Genomic DNA, 7,791 nt, shown 5'->3' on the forward strand with positions numbered 1-7,791 from the left:
TTAATTGTCTCACATCATTTTCCTGCAGGCTTAACGTCTTGTCCATTTCCTATTCTCCCATGCTACAAAAGGAATGGAGTGTCCACTATATCCTAAGAAGCAAGTGGACGTACACATTTTTTTGTCCATAATGCAAAACCCCTAGAAAATAATCTACATCATACCATAAATAAAGGATTCCAATCATAACTCGAGTGTAAAAACAGTTATATATATTAAAATAAAATAAAAGAGTACCTTTTTTCTTCAAAAAGTAATATGAAATCATTATACAAAAATACCCATAAATCAAATCTAGTTATAACTATAGTATTTCATATCGCAAATTATATCGTGGACCATGGTCGTCCACAATGCATTATGGACCATGATCATAACTGATACTGCAGTTGTGTTGAACGGATACTGCAGTTGTGTTGAAAAGATACTGCAGTTGTGTTGAAATGAAACTGCAGTTATATGGAACAGAGGTCGTTCATCTGTTCAACACAGTTGCAGTATCTTTTCAACACAATTGCAGTATTCGTTCAACACAACTGTAGTTTCAGATGAATGACATGGCCTCTGTTCCGCACAACTGTAGTTCCTTTTCAACACAACTGCAGTATCCTTTCAACACAACTACAATATCCTTTCAACACAGCTGCAGTATCAACCATGATCCATGGTGCACCATGCATTGTGGACCATGGTCCACGGTATAATGACTGATTTCATATATTCATCAGTAATCTGCTCACCGTGTATCTGTTAAATTAATGTATGTTGTATAACGTAACTATTATACTCCCATCCGATTTTCTTTATAAACATTAAAATCGTATCTTTATAGTTAATTGCAAAATCGAATCAAAATCCAACATCCTTAGATGGAAAAAAAAAAAAAAAAGTTTGCTAAAAAATATAAGGAAATTATAGTCTAGATAAAAACAGTTTCTTTTTCTGTTGAATCTTTCATTGCCATATAGGCAATATCACATCTTTCATATCCAAGAAAAATCTTTTCTCCAATTAATCCCGTCAACGCTAAAGTAAAACCCGTCTTCCTTGACGAGCCAAAAGCACCGCCGCGTAGCGCTGCAGCGGCTGACGTCACGGCCCTGGGCAAACGCGGCGAACTTGCGGCGTTGCCGATCGAACTTCATGGTACAAGAGAAGAGGAAGTTGGTCCAGAGCGTGGGCTTCACGCTCCAACTGAAATCGTCCCTCTCCTGCAACGCGCGGCCGCCGATATCGTCGCCGTCGCCGGAATTGCACCACACCACCAGCGGCAGCGACGAGTTGTTGGTGAAGCCGTTGATAATGTGAACGCCATAGACATTGCCGAAGTAGGAATCTGGCTGCGTGGATAATGCAATGAGGGCTATGTATGTCGCCATGCCCACTATCAACAGCAAAATGTTTTGCGTTTTCTTCTTCATCATCTTTTTTCTCAGAGTTCTATTACAGGTTTCTCATGTTGTGAACACTATATATAATAATTTGGGTGGAACGTAACCCTATTCACAATATTGGAAATTAAGTAATTTAATAATTATTATTTTAATATTGGAACAATAATCAATAATTCCTTCACTTTGAATTGAAAAAAGTATGTTTTTTTATCGAATTATTTAATATCAAATCCTATATCATAAATGAGCGGGATATATGATAAATATTACATATTAAAATCGTTTAGAATCATGAACTACTACATATGAATTGTCTTAATCCTATAAATTTGTAATTAATTTGTTATGGGTGTAGTCCAAGTCAGGGACGGAGTCAGAAATATCTTCCAGTGGGGGACGAAATATAACTTTATAACAATATTCATATTCTTGAGGTTAAATAACTCAAATCAACACATCTTAATGTTTTGTACCAAAATTGTTTAAGTAATGTGATATTATTTGATTATTTTATCAACACGTAAAATTTGATTTAACTATAACGCGATATGTTATTATTAAATTTTTTTTTTAGTACAGTCACGTTAGTATTTTATAGAATTTTTAATTAATTTTTTGTATTAATGTAGCAAACTTTTATTAGGACGGAATTAATTAATTAAAAAATAATTGCATTTCGAGATAAATTATGGCAAGACGGAATTAACAAGTTTAACATTTTATTATGTTTAACTAAGTTGTATACTTTTATTTTTATGAAATTTTTTGGATTTGAGCTTATAAAGTTTAACGTTGCATGGTTAAGTATATTTTGAGAGCTATTAATTAAATATGTTTTGTGATACAAGTTTATATCCAAAAGTCTCCAAATAACATGCAACCGCATCGGCGCATTGCATTATAGTTTTGACTCAAATTTACTTGTTATTTAATAACAACAACAACAACAACAACAACAAGTATAAGCATTTTGATCTTTATACTACTTATTACCTTCCAATTTTCGTAAATATCAAACATTGAAATTGAGTAATTTTATTCCTGCAAATCAAATACTAGAATTTAAGTTCCACTTTATTCCACGCTATTCATCTCATATGGAATTGCAATTCTTTCCCCCCTTATTAATTTCCTCCTTACAACCAAACACCCCATTAAATTTGGGTTAGGTAGAAGTGGATTTAAGTTATCCTAAGGGAGATATTTAATTTAATATATTATATGACCAAAATGGATAATAAGTCAATGAGAAGTTAATTCCCAATGTGTACCAATTCTCAACGTCAATGAGAAGTTAATTCTCAATATTTAAATATATAACTCAAAATATATGAATTTAATATAACATAGGAAATTCATTATAATTGTCACTAAAATAAATATTTACAACTTTGTAAAATCGATAGTCTAAATACTTGGTCTAAAAACGATAGTCTAAATAAATACTATTTTTAATTTGAATTTTTCTAAGTATTTTTAATTCTCTTTTGAGTAACATTGTCATTGTCTTCATCTTCACTATTTGTCCTCTTCCTTTTGTTGGTAGTGTGTTATTTGCAATTGGGTTACTATTGGTAGCAATGTAGCATAGATGACAATGTCATGCAATGAGATTATGATGTACGAAGTTATTGATTTTCCTTTAGGTGTTATGCTCGGGGTTCATTTGGTTCAACCATTATTGTTGAATGAGTTATATATTGTGGATAAAGAAATTCATAGTTTAAGGAATAAAATTAGATAAAGTACTAAAAATTTGAACATTTTAAATATGATGTAGTCCAAAGATATTACAAGTTAGTTTCTCGCTTCAATCTGTTGTGTTATTTGAATACTTTCATTGTCAACAAATCCCCCAAGTAGTTAATATGATTCGCTTCAAAGTATTCTTTTTTATTTTTTTCATGGTATTAATAAAATACTTGGTAAATAAATATATACCATTATTTTGTATTACAACTTTGATATTTAATTACAAGATAGTATAAAAAGAAGATAATGGACAATGTAATGAATATTAATTGATGAATTTGAATGTAAAGAGTCTTTGCATTGGAAAAAATAAAGACAATATAACTAATGACATTATTTCTCTTATTTAATTTAATTTATTGATAATGAATAATTTTTTCAAATAAAGGCATTGTAGACATATAATTGTAAATTAAAGAAATACATATGTATCATTTTTTTTGTAGCTACTAATTTATTTAATTTAATAAGAGTAAAATAGAGTTAGAAACTTAATTATGCCAAATTTGATTCGAATGTGGTTCGAACTAACCTAAGACCTTTCTTATTAGTAATTTAATAATTAAGGATAAATTTGGTAATATAAAGGAAAAATACAAATTTAAACAATCTGAACCATTCATTTGATTTAATAATTTAACCTTTATTTTTCTTCTAATGGGATAGCTCAAGTGGCAAGTGAGTTATTTTTGTGGGGAAAAATTTGACAATTTCCCTGGACCGTTATACGGACGGAGAAGGACCTGGTGGGTTTACCAAAATTTTTTTTTAACCTAACATGACTCAAGAATATGGATCCGTGCGACAGTTTTACAAGAGATCCACCCTTATTATTATTGTTGTTGTTATTATTATATATATATATAAGTGTAAATTGAATATATTTAGACAAAAATTTGTGCACCATTCTTTTCACAAGTGCACCAATATAATGTATATATAGATAGCAGCAGTGGGTGTCACCATTAGCAGCACTGTTTCATTCCCACCACCCTGTAGTAATAACAGACAACATAGAATGTCGATCAGATATATAAGAGATTTGATTAAGACTGTTCATATTATTATTATTATTATTATTATTATTATTATTATTATTATTATTATTATATGCTGGATGGGAGATCGATCAGATTAGATCTTGTGTTTTCAATTTTCATCCTTTGTCTTCCATTTCTTAAGATATGATGTATGTTCTTGCTGTCAACATTATATTGTATTTCATTACAGTTTAGTTTTACACAAAATGTAAAATGCATATCTCATCAAAAAAAAATGTAAAATGTATAGACTATATATATGCACTCCTAGATTGGATAAGAAAGGAAAAAAATCTTTTAATTAAGACTATATGCATGAGGCTGGATCATCGATGTTTAAAAATTTGACAATTTGACACTTACTAATTTTTGTTTTCTACTTTTAATTGATCATAAATGGTCCCTTGGCTATTAATTTTGTTTTAAATTTGGCCATCTAGTTAAATATTTATTTAGGGTGTGTTTGAAAACAAGGAAAATGACTTCTGAAAAATGAGTCATTTTTCATAAAATATTTTCATTTTTCGTCTTTGATCGCATTCTATAAAATTGTTTGTGTGTTTGATTCATTTCTGAAAAATAAATCTAATTGTATAATTAAAAGTTTAATTGTTAACTAAAAAAAATTTTGACAACAGCTATGTTTCGCCCAGCTATTTTTTTTTCCAATAACAATTTGTACTGATTTTTTACGGAAACTAGTCTAATTTCATCGGAAACCAGTCAAAGTAGAAAGTATAGGATGACAGAAGAAAGTCGAGGAAGCATTGTCAGAAGAAAGTCGAGGAAATATTCTCGGAAGAAGCCAAGAAGAAGAAGCAGTTGGATCCGGAAAATGACTTTCCAAAAAAAAAAAAGTCATTTTCTAGAAAAACTAAGCTATTTTCCCTTTGACAGGAAATCATTTTATGTTGACTTCAATTGTCCACCTCTCCCAAACACTAGAAACCCGGAGAAATCATTTTCCGAGTTTCCAAACATACCCTTAGTAAACATTAAATTTAAGGATAATAATGTAAAAATTGACTTTTGTTGAGATGAGCAAATTGGATTTATAAACTTAAGGGTGTGTTTGGTTGGTGGGTTTAGGAATAAAGTATGGGTATCAAAGTGATTGTTATTGTTTGGTTGATAGGTTTTTAGAATACTACTATGGGCTTGGAATACCCCATTAATGGGAAAACCCATACCCTAATGAAATAAGGTTTCATTTTTCTTCCTCCTTTCTTCCCCAACTATTAATAATCATTCTCATTCCACCCTACTACCAAACATGCAAAATACTTTCACCAAAACTCATTACCGTTACCAAGTATTTGAAACTCATACCGATTCCGATTCTCATGTGCGAACCAAACACACCCTAATACATTGGGTTCATCATATATTAGTGGGAATGTAAAGAACTAAAATTTTACATTATTATCTTTAAATTTATTGTTTACTAAATTTGATAATTTAACTAAATGATTAAATTTGGAACAAATTAAAATCAATAGTCAAGAAACCATATATGATCAAACTGAAAGTCGATGATAAAATTAGTAAAATTCAATGATCAATGATCATTTATGTCTCAATGGAAAGTCGAAAATAAAAATTAGTAAATATCAATAGTGAAGACCATTATTGAAATTAACTATTATTATTATTATTATTATTATTATTATTATTATTATTATTTCAAATCAACGTAAGGTGAATGAAAATTTTGATCTTCCTTTGATTACGATCAGCTTCGTTTCTTTTCAAATTAGCGACAACATCAGATGGAAAGATACGTCATCTTATCACCTACAATAGCATTCAAACTCAAAGAACAATCCCAATAACAAATCTTAACAATTAGAGAGAAAAAGTGGGACATCAAATTTTAACTATTGTGTGTGTATATATATATATATGTTGGGCCAAGTTCCAATGTAGTCATGTCTTAACGTGCGGTCGCAACAATTAATTATGTAAAAAAATACTATTTAGTGTTAGGAAACGAACAACAAAGAAATGTATTAACGCACCACTCACCCAAAAAAATGCATCATACCTCACTAGTCACCACACTTAATGATGCGTTTTCGAACACTATGTAGTGCGTTTATGCGTACCTAATAGTGCGTTTTATGGTAATATGTACCTAATAGTGCGTTTTTTAGTGCATTGATGCATTTCTTTGTTGTGCGTTTTCTAACACTATTGATGCTTTTTGCATAACTAATGATGCGGCCGCGCGTTAAAACATATCCGCATTTGAGTTGACATATATATATTTATTTATTTATTTATTAATTGATCAATCCATAGATTGCTGTAAATATTACAAACTTTGAACATTTACTGAATAAAGTTATGCGGTGCATTCGTTGGTATGTTATCTTATGGTGTATCCAACTTCAGTGGACTATTATTATATTTCACCTTTTTTTTTAGGAAGTATTGTTGTTGTGTGATCCAAATAATTCTATATATTTAAACATAGACACGTGTATATAGCTTTTTCAATTCATTTCAAAGTTGTCGAAGATCAGAGTAACACAAAGTATGTAACCTGGATGATGCCTACCCTATTTGAAGACACAATGTAATCCTTAGGTTGTTGCTGTGAAAACCATCCAAGAACATGGCATGCATATCATATCACAAGAAGTTGACTACTTGAGGTTTATCCCAACATATTACATAACATCATGTATAGTAAGTTGAATTGGAAGAAGAATAATTCTATACAGTCCTATGTTATCAAAACCCTGTGCTTTATGGCACATGAAAGGACAAGCAATATAATTCCTTTGACACTATTCATTTTGTACGATGGAATTGGAATATGTGGATATGGTATGATATGAATCTTATATGTATAATAACAATTTGATGATATTGTGTCATCATATTTGATTTATTAATATGTTTCCATATTGGCCAATACAAAGTTTAATTAAATTAAATTGATATGAAATTTTATATATATATATATATATATATTAGTAAAAGTAGAGTGTATTTTTGAAGAAAAAAGTAGAGTGTATTAAATTCACAAGGATATGAGATATCAAATGAATCTTAATAATTGATGTGTGTGTGTGTGTTGAGCCAAGGACCTTGTAGTCCAGTGGCATCAAACCCTTCCCTTTATACGGGAGGTGGTGGGTTTGAGCCAATATTAACTCTTGTGCTAATAGAGTTTGATGTGATGACTACCTTGCTAATCTCGATCAGATCAGTGACTGGGGAACAAGGATTTTGGACCACCCTCTGGACCATGAGCTAATGGGACTTTTGCAAGCAGAGCCATAGTTTGAAGAATCATATAGTTGTCATTTGGAGTAACGTCGTCTTTACCAAAAAAAAAAATCAATTTGATTCAATATTTGATACGAGATATGACCTTTTTGAGATTAATACATTTTATTTTTACTTTATGTAATTGTTAAGTATAGAATGTATAAAATAATAAATGTGATTCCACTATCAATGTAAACTTTTTGTCAAAATAGAATGTGCTTTTTTTTTTATGGTGTTTGAGTCATCAGGAGGGGGACGGGATAGGGCGTCATTCCTATCCTCCTTTTTTTTTTTTTTTTTTTTTTTTTTTTTTTTTTTTTTTTTTT

Source organism: Ipomoea triloba, chromosome 4, assembly GCF_003576645.1.
Source record: "Ipomoea triloba cultivar NCNSP0323 chromosome 4, ASM357664v1".
NCBI classification, from domain to species: Eukaryota; Viridiplantae; Streptophyta; class Magnoliopsida; order Solanales; family Convolvulaceae; genus Ipomoea; species Ipomoea triloba.